The sequence below is a fragment of the Mirounga angustirostris genome, unplaced genomic scaffold (assembly GCF_029215605.1).
Source record: "Mirounga angustirostris isolate CCGP_5_RB_7025 unplaced genomic scaffold, mMirAng1.0.hap1 SCAF_17, whole genome shotgun sequence".
NCBI classification, from domain to species: domain Eukaryota; kingdom Metazoa; phylum Chordata; class Mammalia; order Carnivora; family Phocidae; genus Mirounga; species Mirounga angustirostris.
Genome location: NW_026991725.1, coordinates 27,791,406 through 27,799,630, shown reverse-complemented (window position 1 = coordinate 27,799,630; position 8,225 = coordinate 27,791,406). Strand labels below are relative to the sequence as shown.

General features: G+C 56.8%; 1 non-coding gene across 1 annotated transcript; it reads right to left on the bottom strand.

Annotated features, from left to right (window-relative positions):
* Positions 1–4,052: 4,052 nt before the first annotated feature.
* LOC123840820 (U2 spliceosomal RNA) lies at positions 4,053–4,243 on the bottom strand. The gene has a single exon (XR_006790103.1). It is a non-coding gene; the product is annotated as a U2 spliceosomal RNA (small nuclear RNA).
* Positions 4,244–8,225: the final 3,982 nt, after the last annotated feature.

The following is an 8,225-nucleotide window of genomic DNA, read 5'->3' as shown; positions in this document are numbered from 1 at the left end:
TTGAATATTTTCTTCTGTTGGATAGCTGTCTTTGGGCCTTGCTCAGGGTGATGATGCCAGGTGCTTAAGGTTCCACTGAAAGTTATTTCTTAGGGGCGCCGGGTTGGCTCGGTGGGAGGGGTGGGGGCCGAGCCTCACACTGGGCCTAGAGGTTACTAAATAAATAAACTTGTAAAAAGTCATTTTTCATATCATTCTATTCATCAGTTTTTTTTTTTTAATACTTTTCAGATGTTGAGTCAAAGGTAGAAAGCACTTCACCGTGAGGTTATAAAATAATATCCTAAATCTTCCCCTAGGTCTTTTTCTTCTTCTTTCTCCACAGCTAAATCTTTAGCCATTTGGTGTCTACTCTGCAGTACAGTGTAAATCACTGAATTTTTCCTTCACAACTTAGAGATGCCACCTTTGATCCTAAACTGCACCACACCTAAATTCTTGTAACATTCCTGGATTTTTCGGTTTTCTTTCTTTCTTTCTTTCTTTCCTTTCTTTCTTTCTTTTCTTTCTTTCTCTTTTTCTAGATTTCTTTTTAAGATTTTATTTATTTGACAGAGAGAGTGTGTGAGCACAAACAGGGGCAGCGGCAGGCAGAGGGAGAGGGAGAAGCAGACTCTCCACTGAGCAGAGAACCCGATGCAAGGCTCGATCCCAGGACCCTGGGGTCATGACCTGAGCCCAAGGCAGCGGCTTAACCGGCTGAGCCACCCAGGCGCCGCTAAGATTTTATTTTCAAGTAATCTCTCGGGTGCTCTACTGACCAAGCCAGCCAGGCGCGCCCCCCCCCCCCCTTTGGATTTGTCTTTAAAAAGTAGCAGAAAAGGGGATGCCTGGGTGGCTCAGCCAGGTTAAGCATGGGACTCTTGATTTTGACTCAGGCCATCTCAGGGTCCTGAGATCGACCCCTGCCTTGGGTTCTGTGCTCAGGACCAGATCTGCTTGAGATCCTCTCCCTCTGCCCCTCTCCCCACTCGCGTGTGCCTGAGTGCTCTCTCTCAAAGAAATAAATGAAATCTTTAAAAAAGAAAAAAGGAGCAGAACAGGGGTGCTTGGCTGGCTGTCAGTAGAACATGCGACTCTTGATCTCAGGGTCATGAGTTCAAGCACTGCTTTGGGCCAAGAGCTTACTTAAAAAAAAGAGAAAGAAAGAGAGAGAGAAAGAAAGAAAAAGAAAGAAAGAAAGAAAGAAAGAAAGAAAGAAAGAAAGAAAGAAAGAGGGAGGGAGGGACGCCTGGGTGGCTCAGTTGTTAAGCATCTGCCTTCGGCTCAGGTCATGATCCCAGGGTCCTGGGATCGAGTCCCACATCGGGCTCCTTGCTCAGTGAGGAGCCTGCTTCTCCCTCTCCCTCTGCTGCTCCCCCTGCTTGTGCTCTCTCTCTCTGACAAATAAATAAAAATCTTAAAAAGACAGAGAGAGAGAGACAGAAAGGAAAAGCAGAACACACTGACCTAACCACCTTTGATTCTTTGAGTCCACGGGATTGACCCATCATGTCCATGCAGATGATGGTTGGGCACCCATGAGACAGAGCCCAACACTGAGAGGCGACTGTGATCCGATTCCTGCCCCCTAGGCGTTCATGGTCTCGGGTGGGGCGCAGGGTCACTTTGTACGGAGAATCCTTCTCAAGAGAATGGACGCCCCTTTGGAAAGCGGCAGGCACTACAGAATGGACGGACCCTCGGACAGAGCAGGGTGCCCAGTGAGAAAGCTCTTGTCTTTTCTTACTCTGGGGAAATGGATCTGCCCAGCAGGACATAACCGCCCACGTCCGAGCTGGAGTCCAGGTCCCACCTCACTGGACTCTGGGCCTCCTGCCATCACCACCGGTTCCAACTTAACCAAGAGTCATCTCTTGCGACACCACCCGCCAGGGTGGTGCTTGGTCCTGGCAGTAGAGAGAAGCCAGACACCGTTCCTCTCTCCTCTCCGCCCCCATGTGGGGAGCATCCGGCCCAGGACCCAGAGAAGACACCTGCCCAAATGGCCAGAACACCAGGTTCCGATGCACAGGGGACTGAGAGAGATGAACACATGGCTGGGGCTCCCACCTGGCCGTGACCCCCTTGAGGCCCAAGGCCTCTCCCGTTTGGCTCCGTGTCCCTACCGGGAGCATGTGATGCATAGTCAAGAAATGCGATGGTGGGATGGAACACAGAGCCAGCTGAATCGGGAAGGCCTGCCTGACATCGGAGGGGGGCTTAACGTCCGAATTTCAACGGGAGTCAGAATTTCAGGGCACATCCACATGAGGGGGGAACCGGGACATTGCAGCCTGAAGCAAGAGTGGGGGGCCGATTTGGGGGAACGAGGGGACCGGTCTGCATCAGGCTGCCCTGCCCAGCCACCTCCAAGTTAGGAGCTGGGCCTTGGAACTGCCCCAGGGGACGCTTGCTTCTGGTGGGCTCTTTCCTACCATAATCGCCCCCTCACCCGCACGTCCCGTCCCTCACAGGCTCATTCACATCCTGAACTTGGCCAGCAGGTTCAGCTTCTCACAGGAACCCACACCCCTTCCCTCCGCCGCCGCCGCCGCCCCCGCCCCCCAGACCGGAACCCTCCTTATTACATCAGACTCTGATCCAATGGACGTCTGTTGACTGCCCACCGTGGAAGGCAGGATCACAGAAGGTCCCGTGTCATCTGTAAGGTGCCCTCCACTCACCACCATAAACACAACAACCCAGACTCCTCCCCTTGCCCTCAAGCCCTTTTTGAATCGGCCTGGGAGCCACCTTGCTCTCCCTGGAAAGCCTCATTATGTGAGCTATAAACCTTTTCATAGCCTCGTGGGGGACGGGGGTCACCAGTCTCCACATCTAAAACAAATGTGGAGGATCAACTGGGGAAGGGGTCCATCTGGTTCCACAGAGCGGAAGCACCCCACAGCAGCTCGCTCCGTCCCGCACCGGCTCTCAACAGATCCCGGGACTGGGTCCAAAGGTCTCCTCACTAGACTTTGGGGGGGGGGGTCTCCTGTGTGTGCCAGGCCCAGGGAATCCGTTATTTCCTCATCGGTACACTGTTTACTGAGTGCCTGCGGTGTGCTAAACACGAAGCCAGGCCCGGGACTGTAGTGAAGCGACTTGTGCCTGGATCTGCAGGAGTGCGCCCAACGCTTTCATTGTCACGGGGAATTCAGGGTTCAGAAGAAGCTGACCGGCGGCACCTTCCCAGATGCTCCGAGGAGTGCTTCCGGCTGGCGGGCTTGGAGGGCCACCAGCCTCGGGCCCCCGCCCCAGAGACTCGAATTCGATTGCTGTTTGGCGGTGCTGGGGCATGAGCCGGATTGAAACGAAACCCCAGGAGTTTCTGGGGTGTCACCCGGGTGGATAAACGCTGCCATAGGTAGATCTGGAAGAAGGAATTTTCCTTCCCTACGATAAACGCTGCCATAGGTAGATCTGGAAGAAGGAATTTTCCTTCCCTACCGGGGAAGACCTTCGTAGCCATGACCTCAGCTGCTGCTCGTCCTTTGTTTCGAACGGTTAAGAGGGGCCGGCAGAGCGAGTGGAGAGGTACCTGAAGCAGCCGGATTGAATCATCCAAATTGCAGGTCGAGTCACATGTGCACGGGCGTTACGTATTTCTACCAAAAACTGCTCGTCGCCAAACCCTCGGCCTGGGCCAACCTCTCCGGGCGCAAAGCAAAGCGAAGAGAGAGCAGGAAAAGCACTTCGAGAAGAAGCACGAAACAATGGGCAAACCGATCCCGACGGCTGCCGACACACAGGGTTAACTAGGTGCGAGGCCACGCGGGGTGGGGCGGGACGTAGGACAGAATCTAGACACTGACATGACAGCAAAAGCGCTAGAGCGTCCTGCGTCGCCACCATAAATCAACGATATGTACCCACAGCCGCGAGTGCGGGAAAAGCTTGCCGCGGGAGATGAATCCCCATTGCTTAACCCACACAACAACAAACAACAAAGCGAAAACGCAACCACGACAACAAAGCACCAAAAGCAAAACAGAAAACCCGGTACCAAAGTGAGAAACTAACCACGCACAGAAAGAAACTGCTTTTTGGCACTGCAAGTAGGGACCCCAAGGGGGTGCACCGTTCCCGGAAGTACTGCAATACCAGGTCGATGCGTGGAGTGGATGGAGCAAGCTCCTGTACCAACTCCTGGCTTCAAAAATCCATTTAATATATTGTCCTCGGGTAGAGGACGTATCAGATATTAAACTGATAAGAACAGATACTACACTTGATCTTAGCCAAAAGGCCGAGAAGCGATGCCTGGCGCCCTGTCCTCGCCGCCACCGCCCCGCCACCAGCCATATTGCACTCACGGTGAGCCGTGGCACCCTCTGTCCACATCCCCGGCTCACTATCCTGCGGCGGTCCGCTCCACGCGCGCTTGCAGTTGCAGTGATTACCCCGCGCTCCTGGTGAATTTTCACATCCCTTTCCGCTCCCTCGCGTCCTTCCCGAGAGGATGACCGGCGATTTGCATGCCCCGCCTCTCCCCGCCCCGCCCCGCCCCGGGGGCGTAGCACTGCTGTCCCGCTCCGCCCCTGGCCCCGCCCCCAGTCCCCGGAACTCCGGCGTCCCAACGCTGACACCCCCCCCCCCACGCCCGGCCCAAAGCAGCGGAGGGGGTGTGTGTGTGTGTGGCGGGGAGCTCCGGGACCCGAGCGGTCCCCGTGCGCCCGAGAACACCGCGGGGTCAACGCTGTGCGTCCGGGAGGGACGCGTCCCCCCGGGGCCCCCGGGCACGGCCCCCGACCTTGGCGGGGAGCGCACTGCGGCCGGGGCAGGAGCCCGTGCCTGTGACTGGCAGCCGGCCTCCGCCCTCCCCCTACCCGCCTCCTCTCCAGCCTCCCGCGACTGAGCCACCCCCACCCCGCCAACCGCTCCCCGGCCCGCCTCGGTTGGTTCTCCGCAAAGCCTGCACGTAGCCGTAAGGACCGGGAGACCAGCACGGTCGCCCTTCAACCCCATGGACTCCTCCGTGGCGTCAACCCTGCGGGGAAAGAACCCTGATCGCACCTCCGCCGCGCGCCGGACGCACCTGCCTTGCAGGCTTTGCTATCCGTTTGGATCCTCCGGACCCCGGAGTGAGGGGAAGCGTTCTCACCCTCACTTCCCAGCTGTGATCATCGAGACCAGAGAGGCTGAGAAACGTGTCCGGTGACCTGCGGCCCTCAGCCTGTCCCAAGACACCGCCTGCGTCTGGAGCACAGGCCCCGCCAGCGGCTGCAGTCTACCGGAGGGAGCGCTGAGAACCGGACGTGGACCTCGGAGGGGAGGAGGGCTGCTGCTCCGACGCACCTGGGTTGGCAGGAGCGAGGCCGGGAACGCGATGGGGACATTTGCGGTCACCGCCCGGCCCGAGCTCTCTCGGCTCTGTGACTCCCGGCCTGGGGGTTTCCCTCTCTCCCGTGCGGGTGGCGACGATCTCTCTTTCACTCGTTCTCGGGGAAGCGCGCGCTCTAGCGGGACCCTAAGGAAGTTACCTTCCCGACGGGTTAGCCCCCGAGGCCCTCTGTGGAAATGTCCGGCGGGAGTCGGCCCTCGAGTAGCCAGCCCTCGGGGAGAAACAGCGATCTGGCCAGTCACTTCTCCGAACCTTCATCTCCTCGCTGAAGGCCAGGCCCTAATAACACCTAACGTGGGGCCTGTTTCGTGCACCCCCCCTCCACCCCCGCCCCCGCCCCCTCCACCCCTCACCCCCCGCCGAGAGGCGCCCCTCTCGGGCCCCAACCTAGTTTTGAGTTTCTCCTGTAGCTGGCACCAGCACCGATAAGATTGGTCGCCTGTGCGCTTTGTCCCAGGACCCCGCCTTCCTTCCCACACCCGCCCGGGGCCCTCCACCCCAGCTCCCGGCCCCTGGGAAGATCCCACCTGGGCTGCTTTTTCTGCCTCTCTGGCCCGGGCACCTAGACCGGTGCTCAGCACCTAAACATCCCTTGAAGGGATGAGTGAACGGGTGAGGATCCAACCAGGTGATCCATCAACCCAGCTTACCCAGCCCCTGGCACAGGGTTATCCTGACGGGCTCTTCCCGCCTCTCCCACACAAGACCTCTCTGCTTGGTTCTGGGGTCTTCAGTAGTCATTTTATGGGTTCCCAGGTATTTGGACCCTCAGACGCTTCCACTCCTTGCACAGCAACCTCTCCCACTGAAGATACTTTCTTCACCTTGTGGCGCGCGCGTTGGCCTCTCCTGACTTCAGGGGCTCCAGGGTAACTGCAGTCAGAACCCCCCGCTCCGGGCCATGCCCGCGCAGATCCACACCCACACACAGCGGTGCCTGAGCAGCTAAGGCTGGAGCCACTCTCCCCCAAGAGCCATGTCCCTCCATCAAGGTGTCACACCCTCGTGGTGGTCCCTGGTACCCTCGCCGTGAGCCATGGATCCGAGACGGGGACTCGAGGAGCACCCTCAGGGTTCTCTAGCAGCATCTGTTTCTGCAGCCTGGTGAACCCAGGAGCTCATCAGACTCTTGGATTTTGGCCAAACTCCCAGGTGCTACATTACATCTCGGGACCGTTTTCATACGCATTTCTCTCTTTGTACATCTCTGTTCATCTTTGCATCTCTGTATGTGAAAAACCACATTTATTATCTTTCCCCTCAACTGCGTGATCTTTGCTTATGTTTTATCCAGTTTTTTTTCTTTTCTTTCTTTCTTTCTTTCCCTTCCTTCCTTCCTTCCTTCCTTCCTTCCTTCCTTCCTTCCTTCCTTCTTTCTTTTTTTTAATTTGCCAGAGAGAGACACAGCGAGAGAGGGAACACAAGCAGGGGGAGTGGGAGAGGGAGAAGCAGGCTTCCCGCCAAGCAGGGAGCCCGATGCAGGGCTTGATCCCAGGACCCTGGGATCATGACCCAAGCCGAAGGCAGACGCTTAACGACTGAGCCACCCAGGCACCCCGTCTTTTTCTTTTTGACCCCATTCTCAGATCTCCTGTGTAATTTGGAGATGAACCCTGCCTGTGGTAGACCGACATATATTTGTTCCCAGTTTCGTTTTTTCTTTTCTTTCTTTCTTTCTTTCTTTCTTTCTTTCTTTCTTTCTTTCTTTCTTTCTTTCTTTCTTTCTTTTTCTTTCCTTCCTTCCACCTTCCTTCCTTCCACCTTCCTTCCTTCCTTCTTTCCTTCCTTCCTACCTTCCTTCCTTCCTTCCTTCCTTCTCTTTCTTTTCTTTCTTCTTTCTTTCTTTCTTTCTTTCTTTCTTTCTTTCTTTCTTTCTTTCTATTTTCTTTCTCTTTTAACTGGACAGACATGAGCGTTACATATTCAAATTGACCAGTGTTTTTGTAAAGTTGACCACTGGAGTCTGAGTCCTAGGTGGCAGTTGGGTCCTCTGGGAAGAAGTCGCAGGGACAGAGCGAGGAGCGTAAGAGGTTTATTTCGGTGGTGGTGGTGGTGGTGAGGGGGGTGAATTCATGCTTTGAAAGATAGAAGGAGGAGGCAGGTGTGGACTGGGAGAGCCTCAAGCCCTGTGGCACCTGACAAAGGCTGGGCCAGTCAAAGAGAGGTTTCTGGAAACAAAGATGGCTGGCTAGAGGAGCCCCGCATCCCCACAGTAGAAATGGCCCGGCCCCAGTACCCCAACCGAATGCTGGCTAGTGTGAGGCCTCCACGGCCACCCCTGTGGCCCCACTGTTCACATGTCCACCGTGCCAGGTCTGGGGTGGCCAACAAAGGCCAGCGGGGTCGTTGGGTCAGTCGGCTGTCCAGTGTCTCTTATTCCTGCTCAGGCTCGACCCTGATACCCCACATTTATCTCAGGGTGGCCCGCTGCTGCTGGCCCGCCTGACGTCAGGACCCACAGGTCTGACGGACAGTCCGGGGCCCTGGGCTCCGACGGTCCCCCGTTAAACAGCCGTCTCCCCGAAGGCCCACCAGTGTGCCAGGAGCTGCTTTTCAGAAGGGGAAGTCTCTGCCGTCGGTGGCCCGGCGGCCTGGCTCCAGAACCCGCAGGGAGGGCCCCCCGTTGTGATCCTCCACCGCCCTGGCTTGCCATAAACTCCACACCTCATCTCTTTCCTTCAGGGACCCGCCCACTGTCGTCAGCACGATGGGGTCCGCAGGATCCTGTGGCCCAAACCGCAGGGCTGCCCCCCACCCCCCGCTCCCCTCCCAGGGCTTGAGAGCCCTTTTCAGCTCCGGGCCAGCCTCTGAGCTGAGGGTCTGCCCCATCACCCGGTGCGTGAGCCCAAAAAGGGTGTCTGGGTGTGAAATGTGTTGCTTCCAGAACGCAAAGAGGCCC